Raw genomic sequence first — 23,436 nt, 5'->3', positions numbered from 1 at the left:
AAAAATGCTTCGAATGGACGACAGTGTTCCAGAACATTCCACAACACTCTCGAGTGTTCTGGAATGTTCCACACTGATCTGGCATATTCCGGGAAGTTCCTGAACATTCTGAAATCTTGCCGAATGGTCCATACTGTTACCGAACATTCCAGAACATCTCAGATCATTGTGGAAACGAAACCTTCTCGAATGTTGTGGAACGCTCTTAAATACTCTCGAATGTGCTGGAATGTCCTCGAATAGTCTCGAATATTCTGGAATGTTCTAGAAATTTCTAGAGGGTGAAACTTCGCACCCCTTACATCTACAAAACACGTTCTTCAGGTGAAAACGGGAACATTCTTTATGGATGGGGATAGGGGGCTACCACACCATACAATTCCCTTGGCCATACTGTTTCTCGTTTCTGAGTTTAAGCCCGGTGCACATTGTACACTTACTTATGTAATACGCATTGGTTAACTAGTTGGTCCACGTCATATTCACCATGCACACGCAGACAGAATTCCCTCTTCCAACTTCTTAAAAATGTACATCAGCCGCTGTGTGACCGGCGCATCTTGACAGAGTTCAGACGGCCAATCAGCAAAATGCTCACGAAGCGCCAGTGCTTATCCAGTCGAGTGTGAGCTATCAAACTGCCAAAACGGTCGACGCCTTATTCCCTATGAAAATTTCCACAGCTTTGAGCATCTGTCTTTACTAGATCAGTCAAAAGCCACACGTTTAAAAAGAGCGTGACGCATTTTGTCCCTGGACACCTCAAGCTAAGAGGCAGGTTTGAAGACATAATTCAATGGTTAGTTATCCTACCTCTAAAAAGAACGAATAAGCCAAAGCTACCCTACTACTCCAGTTACAAGTACATGTCCAGTTAATCACTCATTCAATCATTGTAAAGCTAGTCCGTGGTGGGGCTAATGGTGACAGGATAACACAGGTTTCAAATGTTCAAATGTGTGTGAATTCCTAAGGGACCAAACTGCTGAGGTCATCGGTCCCAAGACTTACACATTACTTAAACTAACTTATGCTAAGAACAACACACACACATCCATGCCCGATGGAGGACTCGAACCTCCGACACGAGGGGCCTCGCAATCGGTGGCATGGTGCCCAAGACCACGCGGCCACACCAGGCGGCACAGGTTTCTGATGTAAAGTGCAGATAAATAAAATCAAAAAACAAGGATTCATTCTGCCAGCTATGATTCGCAAAAACAAACAGCAGGAGAATAATGGGCTGGACTAATTAAATGTAAGTATTCCACATATCAATTATATAAATGTCGCTGATTCATCAGCCTTTAACTGTGACTTCCAGAATTTAAAACGTCAACCATACGGAAAAATCATGCTGATACCATCTCGTACCAGTACGAGATGAGCATATCTAATATTTTCTACTTTACTGTCATGCAGTATATTACGACGAGTGAAGAATAACGAAACATGTTGCCCCAGATAGGAATTTTCTTTATGGTTTTCCTTTTATGCAATAAATTAACCCTGAAAGACGAAATTTCAGTTATCAAACAGACGCAAATTATTCTGTAGAAGATTTTTAGATCTATCTATAAGTCAGGAAACTACGATTATACTGCAGCCCTGCACGTATACCTGTCGTAGGGGTCGTGTACACAATATCAGTCTAAGTACAGCACGCGTAAACATGTAAGTGTTCAGTATTAGCGTACTCCTTACATGAATGGAACGAAATGAAACCTTAATACTATGTTTACTGAAGGTGGAGGAGGGAGAAAGAAAAGTAAAGGAAAGGAAAGGGACGGGATTACTGATTTCAGCTCACCGGGATTTAATGCAGAATCAACGTCGTCAATTCAAAAGATGTGTCGCTCTTGGGTTTTCTAATATTTATTACATAATTGAATGCTCTCTTCTTTTAATAAAAAGTAACGTCTTCCTTTTGGAGAACAAATATGCAATGCCTACTACATGCGTAAAGTGTTGTAGGTAATGCAAGCAATTAAAAATATCTGTTGTTCGAAGGTAAAAGACGGTGTTTTTAATAAAATAAAAAATATTTCCTGAAAACGTAAATAAGTATTCCGTTTCAACATCAGTTTTTTTTCAGAGCATGTATCACATCCGTTTTCTTGGTTTCTTTTTCGTTGATTTTTATTTGTTTATACCATGTAGACGATATCGCAGATGATGCATGAGCAAAGTAAATCGATCTTGCAGGAATGACTAAAAAGGAAGAACATTCTTATCGCCTTCATGGAGAAAATAGGAGAACAAGAGGTCTTTTATCAAGTTCATCAGGTTGGTCCTCGTACTTGGGGAAACAAGTCTCATCTGGGAACACAAGTGTCTTCGGTGTACTGGCGTGGGGAGCTGTACGTAGAAGAAAGGCAAGCAATTTCTGAATCAGCTGCCATACCTCTATAGAAGATCCACACATCAGTCGATGTTCGTCCGTATCAAGTGTGTCACAACGAGGGCATAGCAGCGAATCTGTCATGTTTGTGGCATGTAGTCTGGTGTTGTGTATTTTCCATTAACAACCAGTTACCAGGTCGCACGAGTGCTCGTGTGCAGGAGGACTTAGTGCACAGAACGCCAAAACATGGGCCATGCGATCGTAGGATATCGGCTTTCCACAACATTTAGAATATGCTGGCTCATCATTAGGCGGTAAATATCACGTGGCGTAGGGTTCCTGATACTAGGCAAGTCGGCGTGGACATAACTGTATTCGATGAAAAAGGTTCTGACATATGAGAGGGAGGAAGGAAAATGTGCTACTGCAATGGATGCCACTCGAGAAGGAGGGGCCAGTACATTAACGAAGCTTCCCGATAATCCGGTTCGGCGGCGGATCCACGATTCAACTATCGTACTTACATATAGGGCAGCTGCTCTCGCTTCGACGTTCACAAGCCGAGGCCGCCATCTGTAGAATGTGTCAGCTTCCGTAGCGGACTTTGACGATAGCACCCACACGTACAAAGTAGCCGAACGCTGCCTGCAGGCTGTGTGCTTTGTCTTTGGAATTTCTAAAATCTGTGCTGAATGGGATAGTCGCGAGGCCAGATGAGTGGTAACAAATCCACCCGTTGAAATATGTTCAGTGCTATGAGGAGGTTGCATGAACGATCGTCCGAATAGCTTGAAGCAGGCGTTAACAATTAAATGAGATCGTGCGCTGAATATCACGCGTAAAGGTAATCCCTAAACATTTGAGCTTGTCTACAAATGGCAATGGACCACACACCCTGCTGAAAACTTATACCAACGAACATAGCACTAGATTTCGTGAGGTTTGCACGGCTCTCCGCAGCAGTCCCGTAATGCTTGAGCCATTCCAGTCCCTATCGCACTTCATTCTCCGATATGCACGGCAGATGAAAGCACGTCCCCTCATTGTTATCATTGTCAACTGGCTTCTCAAACCGTGTATCAGTGGCTCAAGGGCGAAGGCCGAAAGGAGCATCGACAGTGGACACCTCTGGCGGACAGACCGCTTAATAAAATTGGCTCTGAGCACTATGGGACTTAACATCTGAGGTCATCAGTCCCCTATAACGTAGAACTACTTAAACCTAACTAACCTAAGGATATCACACACATCCATACCCGAGTCAGGATTCGAACCTGCCACCGTAGCAGTCTCGCGGCTCCGGACTGAAGCGCCTAGAAACGCACGACACCGTGGCCGGCAGACCGCTTAATAGTAATAGGGCCTGCCAAAAGGTCATTGACCAGCACTTGCGACGTGGCACCTTGGAGGAGTCGCAAGACGATGTGTTTAAATGTGTGGGGGGAAGGCCATCGGTCGGAGAAGATTTTCTAGAAAGTCAAGACTCTCGCTATCAAAGGCGTGGTCGAAGTCCTCTGTCTCAAAATGCAAGGGCTACGATGACACGGTAATCGCTGAGCGCCGTCTGAATGTTACTGTCACTACCAAAGCACGTTTGATCCATATAGACGACTTCGTGGATGATGCGCTGAAGGTGAGTGGCCAGGATCCGGGTGAAATTCTTGATGTAACAATTTAACATGGTCAACCGCCGATAATGTCCAACTACCCAACCTCCCGACGGCTTGGAGACCGGGATAAGCAACACTTCTACGCATTCCGGGGGGAGGGGAAGGTCAGGTTGGTTCAAATGGCTCTGAGCACTATGGTACTTAACAGTCCCCTAGAACGTAGAACCTAACTAACCTAAGGACATCACACACATTCACGCCCGAGGCAGGATTCGAACCTGCGACCGTAGGAGTCACGCGGTTCCAGACTGAAGAGCCTAGAACCGCTCGACGACAGCGGCCAGTGGGAGGTCATTGTTCATCTGTTCTTCATACATCGTAGTCCATCGCGAAGCCATGATGTCGTGGAGGCTGTGATATAACTCCAGTAGAAATCCGCCGGGACGTTGGACTTTGTTCGCCGCGCCTTTATGAAGAGCACTAGCGACGTCATCGGTAGTAAACGTAGCTGTGAGAGTGTCTGCATCAACCCCGTCAAGAATTCTGGTCAACGAACGAGGACATCAGTCATCACAGCGATGTTGTGATCCTCTACTGCATATAACTTTTTGTACTGATCCACAAAGGAGTCTGCGATATCATTCTGGAACGTCAATCGGCGACCATCTGGCATGTCGAGGGCGCTGGTTAGCTGTCTCCGACACCGCTGCTTCTCTCGGATAATATGATGCATCGACGAGGGTTCTCCTAGTACACAATAGTGGCATCTTCCGCTTACCCTTGTACCTTTAAGACGACGAAGCATAAGCGAAATTATCTTTGCTCTAATCCATTGGATTTCAAAATGTCTTTGAGAAGATGGGGCATGGCCTAGAGATTGCAGACAACTGTGAAACAGAATTCTATGGTATGTCTTTGCCACAGCATTTTCTTGCGACCTTAAGTCATCATCGAACGACGTAACCAGAGTGTTTAAGAATGCGCTGTAAGGTGTCTCACACAGTCGTTCCACGTCGTCTCTACTACCTGCCTGCATTCCAGGTCCTTCAAACGCGCGTCATTCAGATTCCACAAGCCTCTACCGCGCCACACCTTCTGTCTCTGGAGTGAAACAGTGCAAATGTAAGTGATATGGTAGGAGAAGGTTGTAGGCCAAGTGTGGCAGTTAGGATTCGTTGAGAAACGAAGTTACGGTCAAGGCGATTTGCTGAAAGGCTGATGACATATCTACGTCACTATGCGCGTGGCCGCCAGTATCGGTGAGGTTCAGTTCATGAACGAGCAGCCTGAGTTCCGTCAATGTGGTGAAATAGTGATGTTGGTTCTTCTGGCATAACACAGAATTGAAGTCGACACCAAAAATAATATGACCTTAGAGGCCCACAAGCAAAAGAGCGACCTCATCCGAATATAATCGCGACCGCTCTCGTCGCTTGGCCGTTCCCGACGGATCGCAAACATTGATGATTCGGATACCATGGAAAGTCACAGCAAGACCCCTAGCCGATGGCAAGTAAACAACGTCGTTGAAGTCAGTACTTTCCTTTAAAAGGATATCCGTCCCACTGCCATTTTCAGCACACGGCGTGAGGTAAGAAACATAGCCATAGATAGTAGGAAACATTGCTAGGCGAACTTCCTGCAGAAGGGCAGCATCGAGGTCTGACGCCCTCAACATTTCGCGGAGTAATTGTAGTTTGACAGGGGTGCCAATGATGTTGACATTGATGAAGCCAAATCTGTGACCTTGTTGCGAAATTGGGACTCTTGCGACGCTCTTGGAGCCATGAAGAGCAGTTATAAACAGGAAAGTTGTTACAGCAGGTTGCACATCCCCTTCCAGTAACCCTTTTGACTAGCAGTCGCTGCTGTCACAACGATGAATGTTTCGTCGTCGACATCGTCAGACCACCCAAAGATGCGTGGATGGTGTGTGTTCAATGGAGTACCTGTCGAGTCAGAAGGCGTCGTCACGTCGGCGGTGGAAGAGTGGTTGGTGCTAGCTCAGCTGGTGTCCAACGCCCATACATACACCGCCTCGTGCGTGCGAAGATGGTTGTACATCTGACGGAGGGTAGGCTGGTGCTTCCACCACGGAATCGTCCATCCGGTAAACATTTTGAGAAGTGTGATCCTCATCGTGTTGAGACTGCGTCCTGCAGATGTCAGACTGAGCGATCCGCCGTTTGCGACGCCTCTTCGGGGAACGTTGCTTGCGCACGTGATCTTCAGTGTCCGAAGACGCCTGGGGCTCCGGATGGTCAGGCACAAAAGCATCGATAGGCATTACCATGGAGTCAAGAGCCATCCCCAGCACTTGAGATTGCTCGCCAATGCACAAGGGCGTTGGCCCGTCTGCAACAGCCTGAGTCATTATCGGAGGCGACGATGTGTCAGTAGTAGGAGCCAGTGGGGATCGCGGTCGGTGGTCGTTATGGAGAACATCGACAAACGTCAGCAGGAACGTCGTCGGAGCGGTCGTGGCCTGTTGGTCCCCAAGCGGCAACTGTGCAATTCGGCGTTGCAGACAACTCTACGGAGGTGTCCATCTTGGCCACACGCTGAGCACGTCCCAGCTGGCAATCATAAATTAAAATTGCACGGCAACCACCAATATTGTAGTAGGACGGCACATGTTTGCTTAGCTCTATGCTGGTCTGTCGTACTCCATTGAGAACCTTCTATGTAGTGAAATGAACCCACTTTTCAATTGTATGACTAAACATGTTTCCATATGGACGGAAAGCGGATACCTATGAAGGACTCTCGAAAGAGAGTTCAAATACACGGATCGTCCGCAGTCCAAATCCCGCATGTTCCACGGTTGCGTTACCGATGCGTCCATCAGAGTAACGGAACCTAATATCACTTCCAGTTGCACATCAAGTTTTGTCACATACTTATTCGTTAATCAGTTTCACGTATACCACACTTTTCACTGTAGACATGTGGATGCCAATAAGATCGTTGCTATCAATCTTCACTTTTTCTTTTATAAACTGTTCGATTTCAAGTGCTTTTGGTCTGGCATTTTCAGGTGGAAACCTGATCTTCAGTGCAAATTTTCTGCGGGCATAATACATTATCCTTCAGAGGTAATATAGCGCGCGAAGACGGCAGAATCACGTAAAGACTGCCAAAATACTGAATCAATGCCTTTTTCCTTATTGAGCAATGCTCTTCCTTAATAATATAAACGAGCTCTTGAAAATTAGAGTGTATGGTTATGTTACGTGACAAAGTTAAGATTTCAGTATTCAGCAGATGAAACATAAGTGATAAATACGAATTCAAATACGGCCTATTCAGAAAAAAATCCGGACCCAATCTTCACATCTTGTTCGTACGTTTCAGTTTCTGCTAAAGAAAGTATAACAGAAAAAACTGAAGCATCACGGCAGAAAAAAAATACTACGTAACTGTGACTGGAAAAACTGCGCAACATGTTGGTGTCGACAGAAAGATTATTTTAACATATCATGACGGAAGTTGGAATGCTTTTGAACCCAAAAGACAAAGTAATACTGATTTGAATAACTTCAGCTTCTCTAAATTATCAAAAGTGCAGTATTATTCATTTTCAGCGTAACGGCCAACAAACTTTTAACGCCATTATTTCAAAATAATCAGTGGTAAAAGTCTCTTAAAATTCTGCTACATAAATTCAGTCAATTTGATAATCTGTAATAAACTGGAAACGGGAACAAACGTAGCTCTGCTTTAACTACTTTATAATTCCCGTCCGACGCTAATCTAAAATCGATAGCCATTACCACGTTAAATGGCAGAAGGCCTTCAATATTCTAGGTTACAAAACGTCTCAGTGTAGCTACTGGAGTTCGGACAGCTCAGCTGGCACGCTTCCCTTTACCTACGCAAAACTTTGATGACGACATTAATTCTAACCTCTGCAAGCAGACACTGACATCCACTAACGATATTACGTCATAAATGAGAGTAGATAAATATTTACGTACGAGGTTATTGTTCTATTACGTTTCTGCGAGAATATTTACGTGTTAGCCATTGTTTTGTGCATTTCAGACTGGGGCAATTGTAACATTTGATGTGATACTGTAATTTTAAAATTAAAATAGAACGGGCGATTGATGGATTTGTAACAAGGAAGCGACTGTGAGATAATACAACGAGAATTTAGAAATAAAAGCTACCGCATGGAAAAGGTTGTTTTTATGGTTCTAAAATAATCGTGATTCAAAGGTACAGTTATTCACTTATGTGTAAATATCGTTATTCATAGTATTTATGAGAGAAAACAGCGGTATTCTACAGTGGAATTGTTGTATAGTTATGAGCAGCTCATACGATAAACAGTTGTGTATATCTCTAGACAAGGTGAAGGAGGCAGGGGTCAAATACACGTAACGAAAGGCTATTTAAAATTTTTACACAAACCAGTTGGCAGTAACAAGAGTCAAGGGTCATGAAAGGGAAGCATTAGTTGGAAATGGAGTGATACAGGGTTGCAGCCTACCTAGAGGTTATTAAATCCCTATATTGAGCAAGCAGTATGGGAAACAAAAGAAAAATTCGAAATAGGAATTAAAATGCATAAAGACAAAAACGTTGAGGTTTTCCGGTGATATTGTAATTCTGTCAGAGATAGCAAAAGACCTGGACGAGCAGTTGAACGGAATGGGCAGTGTCTTCGAAGGAAGGTATAAAATGAACATCAACAAATGCTAAACGAGAATAATGGAATGTAGTCTAATTAAATCAGGTGATGCTGAGGGAATTAGATTAGGAAATGAGACACAGTAGTAGATGAGTTTTGCTATTTAGGGAGCAAAATAACTGATGATGGTCGAGATAGAGAGGATATGAAATGTAGATTGGCAACGGCAAGGAAAGAGTTTCGGAAGAAGAGAAATTTATTAAAATCGAGTATAGATTTACGTGTCAGGAAATCTTTCCTAAAGGTATTGGTATGGAGTGTAGCCATGTATGGATGTGAAATATGGACGATAAATAGTTTGGACAAGAAGAGAACACAAGATCTTGAAAGGTGGTGCTACAGAAGAATGCAGAAGATTAGATCGGTAGATCACGTAACTAATGAGGAGTTACTGAATAGAATTGAGGAGAACAGGAGTTTGCGGCACAACGTGACTAGAAGAAGGGATCGCTTGGTAGGGCATGTTCTGAGGCATCAAGGGATCACCAAGTTACTATTGTAGGGCAGCATGTAGGGTAAATATCGTACAGGGGGACCAAGAGACGAATACACTAAGCAGATTCAGAAGGATGTAGGGTGCAGTAGTTACTTGGAGATGAAGAAGTTTGCACAGGACAGGGTAGCATAGAGAGATGCGTCAAACCAATCTCCGGACTGAAGACTACAACAACGACAATACGTCTTCCAAGCACTGATATGATTAGTAATTCGTTTTGAGTGTATTGTTTCATGTTAATGCCATAATTCAAGGATTTGCGTTTGTTTTTACTATCGATCCTAGATTTTGTTTCAACCAGTTCTCCATTATCTCGCTTTCTAGCTACCGTGATGGTTTCAGTGTAGCTGTTATGTCCTTCATTACCGACCTCTGCCTAATAAACTCATATGCAGACTCGGCACAATGATTCTTTACTTACACCCGTGTTCCAATTCCATTTCACAGCAAAAGCAATTGTAAAACGTGACCAACGATTATTAGGTACGTCACGTTGTTTATTAGGCAAATATCGTTGAGTCATTGCAGTAACGTCTTCGCTTCTTACTCGGTTATTTCATCTGCTCATCAAACGTGTCCCATAGTACAACACCACAAAACGTTCCAGTAGTCATGTTTCCAGCTTTTCTATTGTGTACATTTGGCACTCGTAAATGCTTATGTCCTAAATGCGTTTCATTTTTGCTTTTGGATGTCAGCAGCTGTTCCTCATGATGGAAATCGACTCTGTCACGTGCGGTCATTGCTCACAGCTTCGTTCCTTTCCTGTTTTAAATCTTCTGCATACGAGGATTGTTACTTGTCGATAATATACGTTAATTCCTCTGTGTGTTCCATTCCAAATTGTAAAATAGGTTCAAGGCAAACGAAATATTAATCCCTATAAAACTGAAAAATTAATTTCACCATGTTGTAAAAACCAAACTGCAATATCAATAAAGGCAGTATATCTCGGAAGTCAGTCATCCGAAACGATCAGAGACGGATGATTCAAATAGCATCACATTCAAGGGCTCAATCTCTATCCTAGTGAATTGATATTCTGGCTGAGTGAAATGTTGAGAATATTTCGGAAGGAATTTGCAGTCACGGTATATACCATACAACCAAGGAAAATCTCCAGAATGCTTCGATCGGAACTGGGAAGTTCAATTAATTGTTGGCGTGATATCGTGACAGATAAATACACTGCTGGAAAATATTAGTACCCACTTTTAAAGGTTTCCATAGCACGAGCGGTTCTGAGGTACCATAAATCTATCCAAGCTGAAACATCAATATTAGTACGTGAAATAGCACCCACGAATGGCAAAGCACCCGCTGATTCTGGCACGCAGCCCATTGCACATATAGCGAATACTGTTCTGAAATGCGTTATTCTACTCCTGCTTGACCTGTACTCGTAGTTCTGTAAGAGTCGTTGGTTGACGAGTCGCACGAGTCACTTCTCGCCTAGTCATATCCAACACGTGCTCGACTGAATTCAAATGGGGAGATCGTGCGGGGCCAACGAAGTTGCTTCACGTCCTTCAGAGCATGTTCAGTTTCAAAGGCAGTGTGTGGACAATGCGTGAGCCGACATTGGAGCAACACATCACCCTATTGTTACAAAAACGGAAAAAGAACGTTTCCAACAATATCCTGCACGTGTGAAGTGCTAGCTAGCGTCCCCTCCAGAAACACCAATGGTGAACGAGGGCTGTAGCTTATCGCATCCCAGACCATAAGCTCTGATGTGGGGCCGGTATGTCTTGGACGAATGCACTCTACGAGACAGCGCTTACCAGGTCTACTTCGTACGCGCAAACGACCATCACTTGCGTGCAGGCAGAATCTGCTTATGTTGCTGAAGACCACGGCGCGCCATTTAATCTTCCAAGTGATCCTCTGACAGCACGTCGTTGTTGTTACGCAAATGGAAGACCAGATAGATTCGCTTGCCAGAAGTCCCACAGTCAATAACGGGTTCGCAACAGTTCGTGTTGATACGTATGGGGTCACAAGTCCTCTTATCTGTGCTCTGGTAGCTACACGATCCTCGATGATATCTGTACTGCATGGACGCCCAGAACCTCGTCTATGGGCATGAGAAAGGTCAGTTGACCCCCGATACAAGCATCGTTGGACAACTGACGCAGCACGTCTATCTTGTGAGCATTCCCTATTAAAAGGTGACACAAGTGGCACTCTGGTACCTATGCCACTACGTTATATGTTGGTGGACGATGTTATCAGTATCACTACTATCTCCCATGTGGCATATATCGTCATCGGATCGAATGTACGTCGTCTTTTCAGATGCACTAACTTTTTCTCCGCAATATATACGCAAGTATTGTGTGGCTACGTGTAGCTAGCTGCTTATATTTCGCAATGTGTAGAGTCGATTATTTTCTCAATGTGTGAGGTAGTGGCATGTAACTAGGTGAGGGCTCATAATATACGTATGGCTGTTTACCAGAGTCTGTTGTGAAATCTTGCCAATGAGCAAGTATTCCTTCAGTTGGGTCCGTTAAACTAAAACTTATTAATCACTAACGGCAGGGAAAGACTTCAATACCGATCTGATATGACAACTACGTTCCACCTGTTAAAATTCTAACATTTGGAGCGTGGAATGATTCTTTCTCAACAGGCGAAACCAGAGAAACTAGTGATTCTTTATTTATTTATTTATTTTGTTTCGGCTCAAAACATTTCTAGTTTTTCAGAAAGTTTCATTGGCACCACCTTTGGACGCTTTCCTAAGATTATTTTCGTGTTTCTATAGGCTCTACAACCTGTTATTTCAATCTAATTCCAGTATCTTGTCTTTTTGAATCGTTTATGCTTCACTGCGTTATAAAAAAAAATTTCTGCTATCTGATTGTGATTCTAATAAGAGACTGTATTCTGTATCGCACTGAACGTATGTCGTAGAATCAGCATACTTATTTACCCAGGTATGAGGGCGGATTTCGAAAAGAAGGTGTCGGAATGGTTAGGCATCATTGTGAAACTTAATCAGAGAGTATTAGTCACAAAATATTGCCCACAGTGCGTAAATAGGAATGTTCCGGACCGACGAACCTAACTTTAACGTTTCAGTATAATAATAGCACTTCAAGCTAATAAATTGGTTTCCATCCCTGGCTGGACGGCAGCAAACGCTTAGATTTTTAAAAGAAATCATCATTAATTGTGGTCGATACTACCAGTATAAGGAGTCATTCACATTTCGCCAACGGTTTTTTCAAAGCGTGGCGGAGGAACGGATAGAGGTTCAGTACAAGCTCATGATCTTTTACTGGAGAATTTTCCTTAATGGTGAAAGAATCAACATAGATTAACAGTTTAAGGATACTGAAAGCAGCAGAAACCATTGTATTAAAGACACACGGTGAGCATCCCCACTAGACGCGTATAAATTTGTAACAAGAACTCTTCATTTGTGAATTTTTACTACTTAATACCCCCATTTGGGTCACCGGTTGGGATGTAGGCATGAGAACAAGAATAAAAATCACTGTTAAAATTCTAAGATTTGGAGCGTAGAATGATACTTTCTCAAGAGGTGAAACCAGAGAAACTAGTGGTTATTTATTTATTTATTTATTTGTTCTTTACATTATTCTTGTTTTGATATCTTGTTCAAACTACTTGCCGGAATACAGCTACGTGACATTGTCAAGAACTGCTGATATTTCGACAGGTGACCATCTTCTCATCTCCCTGGAAAAACTGCAGCCAATAAGGGCTTCGCAAACACGCACACACACACTAACACACACACATCCGCACAAACAAACAAACACCGTAAATACTGGCGCCATCACACAACCAAATATTACCAACGCCAGATGTTATCGATAGTGAAAAATACTGAACAACAGGTGAGGTAGTGTTAACTCGGTCCCTTTGTCTCTTGACAAGGGGCACGCAGAATTCCACACAGAATGTAAGGAAAAACATTCATTTCTGTTTACATTGTCACTTACTAATATAATTTCAACCGCTTCCTTAATAGCACTATCCCAGTAGCTGGATGTGTAGGACAGACTCTTCGTGTTGTTATATTCCATACGATAACTCGTGCAAAGACAATCTTTTGCTCTAGCCGATTTTCTTGGCGGTTTTGGCTGTTGTAAGAGTGTGTGACGCTTATGCATAGTACAGTGTCCTCCATATTCCCGGTAGCCTGACCAACATGTACACAGATGGCGAAAGTCATGTGATGCCTAATAATATCGTGTCGGACGTCCTTTTGAATGGCGTAGGGCAGTAATTCGTTGTGGCTTGGAAGCACCCCGCAGAAATATTGAGCCATGCTGCCTCATGTAGACGTCCATAATTGCGAATGTGTCGCCGGTCCAGGATATTGTGTACGAACTGATCTCTCAATTATGTCCCATAAATGTTCGACGGGATTTATGTCGGACGATCTGAGTGGCCAAATCATTCGCTCAAACTGTCCACAATGTTCTTCAAATCAGTAACGAGCAACTGTGCAACTGTGGCTCCGTGACGTGGCGCATCACCATCCAAAAAAATTCCATCTTTTTTTGGGAATTTGAAGACCATGAATGGCTGCAAACGGGATACAAGTAAACAAACGTAACCATCTCCAGTCAATAATCGGTTCAGTTGTACGAGAGAAACCAGTCCATTCCATGTAAACATAGCCCGCACAGAGCCGGGATGACAGCTTGGGTCCATTGCTTCGTGGAATCTGCGCCACACACGAAACCTACCATCAGCTCTTACCGACTGAAATCCGTACTCAACTGATGAGGCCATGGTTTTCTAAGTTGTCTAGGGTTCTACAGATATGCTCACGAGTCCAGGAGAGACGCTGCAGGCGACGTCGTGATGTTAGCAAAGGCACTAGCGTCGGTCCTCTGCTGTCATAGCCCATTAGCTGATTTCTGCGGTTATTTTACCCCTTGTTGCTTCTCTCTTAACGCTGACAACTATACGCAAACTCTCTTGGTCGTTAAGTGTAGGTCGTCGGCCACTGTGTTGTCTGTGATGAGAGCTAATGCCCGAAATTTGGTGTTTTCTGCACAACATTGACACTGTGGATTTCGAATTATTGAATTCCCTGACGATTTGCGAAATGGACTGCATACACGTCCTCCTAACATTCTGCGTTCAGAATCTTTCAATTCCCGTTGTGAGGCCATAGTCATGTCTGAAATCTTTTCACTTGAATCATCTGCATACAAATGACAGCTCCGCCAATCTAATGCACTTTTATGCCTTGTGGTCGCAAAACTACCGCCCTCGGTATAGATGTATATCGATATCCTGTGCCTTTCGGCACCTCAGTGTATGTGACACGCCACAGCTCCAAGGAATACCTTCAAGGAATACGATAGGAACTTGCCTCTCGCAAACAAAGATCATCATTCACGGAACGTATAAGGCCACATCTCTTGGATGGAAGCCAGAAAACCCATTTCACATATTTCCGCAAAAGACAACCAGTCTTGTAGCAAATGCTCACCGCGTAAGGCAGAAATGTCGTAGACCCTGATAACAATTCGGTACTATCGTCACTCACCCGGTGCACGGTTTGTCGTGGCGCAAATCTTTTTCGAGCTGTCTCTCCCTTTATCCATTCTGACGAAAAGTGCCTTAAAAATGGATTCACTACGCTGACAAATTGTCAGAGTTTGAAATGACGTAGTTCTGTGTGCCACGTTATCAAGTACCCCTTCATGCTGAGCCGGATGTTGACAACTGTCAGCCTGTAGATACACTGGCTTTGTGTAAACAGTACGTCCCAACGTATCATTAACCTTCCTCCTGGCCAGCATATTCCATCTCTGTCATGAAGCGAATATTCGGGTGTATTGCATTCAAATGTTCTCAAACGTCGTAAAGATTTTCACTGCTGCGAAGCAACAAAAGTGCAGTCCTTTTTTTCTCCTCTCCTCTGCCCGTCTATTCATCTCAGAGTAGCTCTTGCAACCTACATCCACTATTATTTGCTAAATGTGTTTTAGTTTGTGCTTCCCTTTAAAGTTTTTACCGTCTACAGCTCCCTCCAGTCCATGGGAGTTATTCTGTGGCGTCTTAGATTTACTATGATCTTGCCCCTTCTTCTTGTCAGTGTTTTCCATATATTTCTTTCCTCGCCAACTCTCCAGAAAACGTCTTCATTCCTTACCTCATGAGTCCACCTAATTTTCAACATCCGTCTGTAGCACCACATCTCAAGTACTTGGATCCTCTTCTGTTCCAGTTTTCCACAGTCCATGTTACACTACCATACAATGCTGTGCTCCGAAGGATACTCTCAGAAATTTCTTCCTCAAATTAAGAGCTATGTTTGATACTAGTAGCCTCTCTTGGTCAGGAAGTCCTTTTTTACCCATGTTAGTCTGCTTTTTATGTTCTCTTTGCTCCGATCGCCATGGGTTATTTTGCTGACTACGTAACGGGATTCCTTAACTTCATATACGCCTACATCATCAATCCTTATACTGTAGTATTCCACATCACAATATCCATAGACTCAGAGTACCTTAATCGTATATTTTCATTCCATAGTAATTCCATATCCCACTACTTTGAGCATTGATTCTTCCTGACTATTCTCTTAAATTTCGACCTCCTCTTCATCACTACTAAATTGAGATCTGAGTCTATATCTGTTCCTGCGTAGGCCGTACAATCCAGAATCTGGTTTCTGATCTCTGACTGACCATGCTGACCATGATATACTCCAACTGAAATCTTTCCAGGAATTTTCTAAGTACATCTCTTCCTCCCGTGATTCGCGAACAGAGTTTTCGATATTACTAGCTGAAATTTATTGCAGAACTCAATTAGCCTTTGTTCTCTCTTATTCCTACTTCCATGCTCATATTCTTCCGTAAACATTACTTCTACTTCTTCTCCTACAACCGCACTCCAGTCCAGTCCTTTACGAGCAGGCCGCGCGTGGTAGCAGCGTGGTCTAGGTGGTCTACTGCAACGCTTAGCGCAGGTCCTCCCTCCCCCCTTCCTCCCCCCACACCCCCTCTCCTCGTCGGAGGTTCGGGTCCTCTTTCGGGCATGGGTGTGTGTGTATGTGTGTGTGTGTGTGTGTGTGTGTGTGTGTGTGTGTGTATGTGTGTTGTCCTTATGGCTGTAAGTTGTCCATAGCGTAAGTTAGTTTATGTTAGACTTCGTAGTGTGTAAACCTAGGGACCCATGACTTGAGCCGTTTAGTAAGACAACCTCATGAGCATTAGATTTTCATCTCCTTTTAAGTAGTGAATTACCCTTCCAAAATCATCTTATACTTCCTCTACCTCCTCATCCGTGGCTTTCGACGTCAGAATGGTGTTGATTTGCTGTCGATTCTGTTGAGAACAACACTATCAATGAACAGTTCACATTAACTCACTCTCTGCTCCACCTTACTACTCCCGCCATACCATTTTCTTCTGCCGTTGATATTACCCTATTCTCATCGACAAGAAATCCTTTTCTTCCTTCCCTATCCTTTCACTGATCCCCATTATATCTAGATTAAGATTTATCCTTTCCGTTTCCAAATTTTCTAGATTCCCTATCACATTCAAACTTACGAGATTCAACGCTCCGAATCGTAGAATGATATACTTTCATTAGTTACTCTTTTTTTCTCATAATCACTTCCCCCATGGCAGTCTTCTACTACAGATCCGAATGAGGGACTATCTCGGAACCTTTTGTCACTGAAGGGATCATCATGACGCTTTCTCGATAACAGGCTACATGTCCTTTGGATAAACAATATGTGTCTAATGTAGCGGTTTCGATTGCCTTCTTCATTCTCATGCCGTTGGTCATTGGTGATTCCTCCGTCTTTAGGGGCAGTTTCCCAACCCAAGGGCAAAAGACTGCCCTGAACCTCTGTCCGCTCCTTCGCCATATGTGAAAAGTCAACTGACTGCATGAAAGTGACTCCTTATGACGGACTCTTCGGCCGCCATTACTGCTTACTTAAATTCAAAGTTTGAGTGGTGGTCGGTTTCAAACGCAGGCCCGAGGATGTTTTGACCACCAGTCGAAGACTCTACACCTAGACCACGTGCGTCATCAAATACGTCTACTTATCTGAAAAACACAGTTTTCGAAGCCGCCGACTCCAAGGCACGTTTCTCGAAGTCTTCCTAAAACAAAATTGCCATAATAGGTGACCACGGGCTTCCAGTCACAATTCCATATGTCTGTCGATTGAATAAAAAATATGTGGAAGTAAAAAAATGTCTAAATAGATTCGTTAATTCAACATCAAACCTAACCTCAATCAACCGTAAGGATTCAGAGGAAGATAAGCGTGGAGAGAGACCACATCAAAACTTGCTAGAAAATCGTAATATCAGAGTCATTCAAACTCATTCCCTCTAATTGACGCAAGAAATCCACAGAATTCTTAATGTGACACTCACACCGACCAACCAAGTGGCTCAACAAATTAGGAATGTGTTTTACTACATGATACGTAGGAGAATCAACGTATTTCGTTATCGGACAAAGACGAGCCCATTCTTTGTGGACCTACGGAAGGCCATGCATCCTAAGGGAAACAGGGCAATAAGTATTGAGACTTAATAGTATCTTGCGAAAAACCATATTCCTTTATAAGCCTGTTAGTGTTTCTCTCGACACTTTTTCTGGTCCAGCATCGACGCTGACTTACTGATTCCTGTAAGCTATTTGAAAAGGGAGACTAATGTTCAAAACATTAGGTAAACATTTGTGATCGTGTCTTATACTGCAAACTGTATTTAAATGTAACTTCAGTCATTATTTTTAATCAATTAATCATCCGTTCACACAAACAATAATACTTCAGTAGAATGCCACAACAAAGGACAGTCGATATCAACTGTTCCAGCTGGCGCCGACTGTTGATGATCAGTACGTGGGTTTGTCGGCCACCTTATCGCGCTACCACCATAGCTATTCTACTGGGGCCCCATCATATATTAATTTACCACTTAATAATATACTAATTAACCAGTTAATAACAAGTCATCGACGAAGTTACCTGACTGGTATCCCGTAAGTTACGTAAACATTATGTACTCCGGGAAAATCTCAAAAATGTTTGAAATGACTCTAAGCACTATGGGACTTAACTTCTAAGGACATCAGTCCACTAGAACTTAGAACTAATTAAACCTAACTAACCTAAGGACATCACACACATCCATGCCCGAGGCAGGATTCGAACCTGCGACCGTAGCGGCACAGCCAAAGACCTGATAAAGTACGAGTCACATTAATGTTACCACTGCCTACGTTCGACGTCAGTGTGCAATAAGCGCTCACGGATGACATGTGGCATCACAAGCAGTGGAGGGTATGTAAAGCTTGTCAGGAGGAAAGGGACGCAGGACATAGTGCAGTTGTTGTCGTGATGCGGAAATGGGAATGATCATTCCAATTCGTCACAGGCTGGAAGCGTTTCCGACACAGTTAATTTTGTAAACTGTCTGAGTGCTGCCTTGGTATGTGTACAATCAGTTCAGTCCTCAGCAGACGGCATCAAACTACGGACGAAGTCGTGCCTACGTTGTAGTGTTCGAAAGTTAAGTCAATATCGTGGAAGAAGATTTTCTCTCGGTTACGGCTATATGGGCTACATGGCTGTCATCTTGCACTGTAGTCACATCGTGATGTTTAGTATCCTCTTCTAGACTCTCGTTTCACACGTGCGTCACTATCATAGCTATCTGTCCTATATACCCTCAATGTGACAGTTCAATAAACCGGTTTCCTGGTGACCAGTTACGTATTATCCTCTGTCCGAAGGCAGTCACACAAAGCCCTCTAACAACGACGAGGCATACCACCCCTTACTTGAGCATTTCGACTTTGCCTGCCATTTCTGCAGCGACTGAAAATCGTCAGGATTCTCACTGGCTGGAATATAATCTTGTGAAGAGCTGAGTCTTGCTTCAGACTGAGCCCCGACGACCAGTGAAGACGTACATGAAGACGCCCTGAGCAGTGGTGGGATACCAACGTGACCGTCACATACCATACAGCATGAAAACCAAGAGTTGGCCATTTCCTTTCACAGCAAATCCCCACTGATTGTCAACCGCTGTGCCACAGAGGTACCTGGACGATATTCTACGCCCCGTTTAGTTACCCTTCATGGCAAGCCGCTCTGGGCTTACATTTGACCTACAAAATGCCCGCCCGCACACAGTTAGAGCTTGTACTGTTTGTCTTCGTGCCTGAAAAACCCTCTCTTGGCCACCAAGGACACAGTATCTCTCCCCAATCGAGAATGTTTGGAGCATTATGGGCAAGGCCCTCAAACTAGTTCTGAATTTTAACGAGCCAACGTCCCATTTGGAAAGAATTTGGCATGATATTCCTAAGGAGGAAATCCTAAAGCTCTTTCATTCTTGCCAAGCCGAATAACTGCCAGAGGTGGACAAACGCTTTATTAACCTATTCATTTTATGAAGCACTTTCTCTTGAATAAATTATGCACTTTTTCTGTAATTGTAACCATTTGCTTGCTGTATCTTTATATCAGATCTACCGATATCCATCCAGTTCTGCTAATTATTTTATGTGCTTCTGTTTTTTTTTAGTGTATTGTGCAATTTTATTGTACTGACGCCATTAAACCCAAATCAACCCTGCTGCAGTTCAAACCGTTACTACATGTTTTGAGTGTTTACTTGGATGGTTCCTTTTAAGACACAAGTCAATGTAGCAGCAACAACAGGAGCTAAATACAGGTTTCTGATGTGTGTCAGAGCAAATGCACTGTATACGTTTTACGTCATGAAATCCAAAATAAGTATTCCATCCTGACACAAAGTAAGGGGTGAATGTTCACCCTCAAGTGTTAGCCTGAAATACGGTGGGCCACAAATACTGGATCAAGTTGCCAAGTCCGGAAGGTAGTCGCTAGGACAGACTATTTATAGAGCCCTATATCTCTTACTGGGGATCGCTCCGCCCGGCCTTAAAGCAGAATCAATTTCGGTACCGACAGGCTAAGGGACGTCACATAAAAACTGGATGAGGGGAGGCAGATTATAAATCCAATACGGCGGACTCCGCGCCGCTGCCGGCTCCCGCAAGATGAGGAACTGCGCGGCCCAAGCCGGTCCCTCGTCTCAGAGACTCTATAACGGTGAGGCGAGGCCGACCAGCGGCTGCCGTATTCCACTGAGATTGCAGAGTAGGCTGGGACAAAGACGGCGGACTGAAACGATACCCGCGACAAATACACCACACAGAGGGAGTTTTACTTTGTTGATGTTTTCTGTGTGGCACCCTCCGATCTTCACTTTCCTGTAGCGTGTGCTCCACAGCGCAAAGCGCTATCGTAATCCATTTCTGCTAACTGAAACTACAAGTCACTGTAACCCAGGGATGTCCAACCCGCGGCCCGCCCGCTGCATGCGACCAAAAGCAAGTATCACTGCGCCCCAAGAAGTCACCGTGTATCACACGATGCAATTCGGTCATTGGTCCATCCTAGTTCTCTTTCCTGTTTTCTTTTTCAGCGTTTATTGTTTATTGTTGATGTTAAGTATGTTATGTGCGGAACAAAAATACTCGTCGCTTAGCAATGCGGCTCATGTAAGTTACAATGCTGGACACCCCTGCGTGTCCAATCATAATTTATTTTTATTTCCACTACGCCCCTCCGATCGTTCAATCTAGACCAATTTGAGATCTCATTTTTTCGACGTTTGGAAGAGACAAAATAAACGACAGCCAAAGCGTTTGCAGTTGCAATAGTCACTTCATCTTACACTATTAAGAACTTACACTCTTACAGTTACACCCAGAATTTCTGGGAAACAAACGAGGTAGCACACATCAACCACTACCAAACGAGGTACACCTGAAATAATTTCTGAAGAATTTGGAAAGACTAACAACCCTAATTAACAATGGATCTTGCCACTGGAGAGGAGCCTTGTGTGCCTCGGCGATACAGATAACCGTACTGTAGATGCAACCTCAATGGAGTGCTGTCTGTTGGGAAGCCAGACAAACTTGTGGCTCCTGAAGGGGGGCAGCAGGCTTTTCAGTAGTTGCAGGGGCTACAGTCTTCACGACTGACTGATCTGGCCTTGTAACACTAACCAAACAGGTCTTACTCTGCTGACACTGCGACATGCTGAAATCAAGGGAAAACTACTGACATAATTTTTCTCGATGACGTGCAGTTCTACTGTAAGGCTGAATAATACCTTGGGTAAAATATTCCGGAGTTAAAATAGATCCCCATTCGGATCTCTGGGTGGGGACTGCTCAGAAGGATGTCGTTATCAGAAGAAACAAAAGTGGCGCTCTAAGAATCGGAGAGTGGAATGTTAGATCCTGTAACTGGCTAGATAGGCTAGAAATGGATGGGATAGATTTAGTGAAGTTCGATGGCAGGAGGAACAAGATTTCTCGTCAGGTGAATACAGGGTTGTAAATACAAAATGAAATAGGATAACGCATTAATAGGCTTAATAACGAATAAGAACATCGAAAAACTGGTTAACTACCGTGAACAGCACAGTGAACGCATTATTGAAGTCAAGATAGACACGAAGCCCAGAACTTCCATGATACTATAAGTTTACATTCCAACCAACCCAACAGGTCATGCAGGGACTGAAGGAATATATGATGAGATAAAAGAAATTATTCAAGTAGTTGAGGAAAATTTAATAGTTATGGTGGGCTGGAATTCGATAGTAGCTAAAGGAAGAGAAGGAAAAACAGTAGGTGAATATGGACTGGAAGGAAAAAGAATGAAAAAGGAAGCCACCTAGTAGAATTTTACAGAAAGTATAATTTAATCATTGATAAGAATTGATTTAAGAATTATGAAAGAAATTTGTATACGTGGAAGAGACCTGGAGACACCGGAAGGTTTCAGATTGATTCTACAATGCGCATACAGAGATTTAGCAAACAGATTTTAAATTTCAAGACATTTCCAGGGGCAGATGTGGACCCTGACCACAGTTTATAGTTTATGAACTCTGACTAAAACTGGTCAAATTGCAGTAAAATACGAAATTACGGAGATGAGACTTGGATAGGTTCAACCAACCAACGGTGGTTGAGAATTTCAGGACCATTAGGCAATGGTTGACAAGAACAGGGGAAAGGAATACAGTAGAAGAAGAATTGGTAGCTTTGAGAGATCATATAGTGAAGGTAGCAGAAGATCAAGTAGTTAAGAAGACGAGGCCTAAAGAAATCCTTGACTAACACAAGAGATATTGAATTTAAGCGTAGAAAAGAGTAAACATAAAAATGCAGTGAATGAAGTAGGCGAAAGGGAATACAAACATTTAAAAAATTGAGATAGACAGGAAGTGCGAATTGTCTGAGCCAGAATCTGTAGAGGATAAATGTAAGGGTTTAGAAGTATATATCTCTAGAGAAAGATAGATATCACCATTAGGAAAATTTAAAAGTTCTTTGCCAAAAATAAAACCACTTGTGTGAGCATCAAGATCTCAGATGGAGAACCAGTAATCAACAAAGAAAGAAAAGCTAAAAGGTGGAAAGAGTACATAGAGAGTCTATACAAGGGAGACGTACTTTGGAACTGTATCACAAAAATGGAAGAGGGCGTAGATGAAGACTAGATGGAGGATTTGATACTGCGAGAAGAATTAGACAAAGCACTGAAACACCTAAATCGAAACAAGGCCCCAGGAGTAGCCAACATTCCATTAGAACTACTGATAGTCTTGGGAGAGCCAGCCATGACAAAACTATTCCATCTGGTGAGCAAGATGTATGAGACAGGCAAATACCCTCAGACTTCAAGAAGAAAATAATAATTCCAATTCCAAAAAAAGCAGGTGCTGACTCGTGTGAATATTATCGTACTATGAGTTTAATAATTCATGGTTTTAAAATACTGACATGAATTCTTTACAGGAGACTGGAGTAACTGGGAGAAGCCGACTTCGGGGAAGCTCAGTTTGGGTTCCACAGAAATGTAGGAAGACGCGAAGTAATATTGAACTTAGGATTTCTTATGGAAGACAGATCAGGCAAAGGCAAACCTACGTTTATAGCATAAGTAGACTCAGAGAAAGCTTTTGACAATTTTGAAATTCCGAAGAAAGCAGTGCTACAATACAGGGAGCGATAGGCTACGCATAGCTTGTAGAAAAACCAGACGGCAGTTATAAGAGTCGAGGAGCATGAAAGGGAAGCAGTGGTTGAACAGCTAGTGAGACAGCGTTGTAGCTTATCCCCAATGTTATTTCACCTATATATTCAGCAAGCAGTAAAGGAAACAAAAGAAAAATTTGAATTAAAAACTAAAGCC

This window comes from Schistocerca serialis, chromosome 6 (genome assembly GCF_023864345.2).
Source record: "Schistocerca serialis cubense isolate TAMUIC-IGC-003099 chromosome 6, iqSchSeri2.2, whole genome shotgun sequence".
In the NCBI taxonomy this organism is placed as follows: Eukaryota; Metazoa; Arthropoda; class Insecta; order Orthoptera; family Acrididae; genus Schistocerca; species Schistocerca serialis.
This window is presented reverse-complemented; position numbering follows the sequence as displayed.